This window comes from Rhineura floridana, chromosome 8, assembly GCF_030035675.1.
Source record: "Rhineura floridana isolate rRhiFlo1 chromosome 8, rRhiFlo1.hap2, whole genome shotgun sequence".
NCBI lineage: Eukaryota > Metazoa > Chordata > Lepidosauria > Squamata > Rhineuridae > Rhineura > Rhineura floridana.
In genome coordinates, this window is record NC_084487.1 from 73,951,022 (window position 1) to 73,952,154 (window position 1,133).

Genomic DNA, 1,133 nt, shown 5'->3' on the forward strand with positions numbered 1-1,133 from the left:
GTGGGCGGCCTCTCCAGCATGACGCTTAGACGCATGCGGCGTTGAATTGGGAAGCGCGGGGGCGCGCGGGCGACGACGATTAGTAACGAAGAGAGAAGGAAGCCTAGTTTGAAAGGAAGACCGTCTCTCAACCCATAATGCACTTCTTTTGGTTACCTGCTGTAAAACCGGACTTAGGATGGGACAAGGGAGGAAAGCGTTTTGCTCGCTGCGGGCAGAGAAGATGGTCTATATCGCTAGCATGGAATACCTGTACGCGGAGATAGATAGATACACAAGGTTTCGTATATAGTTGCGTTTCTCTAGTTGTGAACGCCAAAGGGGAGTTGGTGATTCCCCCAACCCAACCCACTAACCCGCCACCACCGCTCATGTATGAAATAGCGAAACGGATTCGCATTGCTCAGTTCTCTGTTGATGAGGGTGTAGCTTCTGGGACTGCTTTCGATGGCAGTAATCGTTCTAAAATTATAGAAAGTTGCACATGACTATGGCCGCAGGCTTATGCCCACTTATCTGGAGGAAGGCCCACTGAATTCAGGACATATTTTTGAGGAGCAATGTATAGGATTGTGCTGTACGTGTCTTTTGTTTGGGCCTCAGTTGTCCATAAGTGGTTGTACTGTGGTTTTGCTATTGTAAATCGCTGTACTCTTCTATGATTTACTGTAATACTTCTCCATTTGCAAAACTCTTGTTTTATTCTTTTTCTTTCAACTGTATATTCTTTATAAAACCAGTGTATCCTTAACAAACCTTTGGATTTTAAACTTGTAGAATCCCACTGATCTTCCCAAGGTTACAGTCCTAACCATGCTTACTTAGAAAAAAAAGTTCACTGAACTTGGTATAATTTACTTCTGAGTAAGGATACATATGCATGAGGTTGAGTTTATTAGTCTTCAAAACTTAAAACACAAAGACTTGGAAATAGGCTTCATTACAGTCCATGGGGCCTACTTCAGATTAGGAGTCTAAGGTCTTACGCATGTGTACATTAAAATGTTTCACTGAACTCAGTGGCAGGATCCACTGAGCCTTTGATTCTAAGCTTTTGGAGCTCCATTCTCACCACCATGAGATTATTCTCATAATAAAGAATGCATTGTTTTCTCTCGGATTTTATCAGAGAA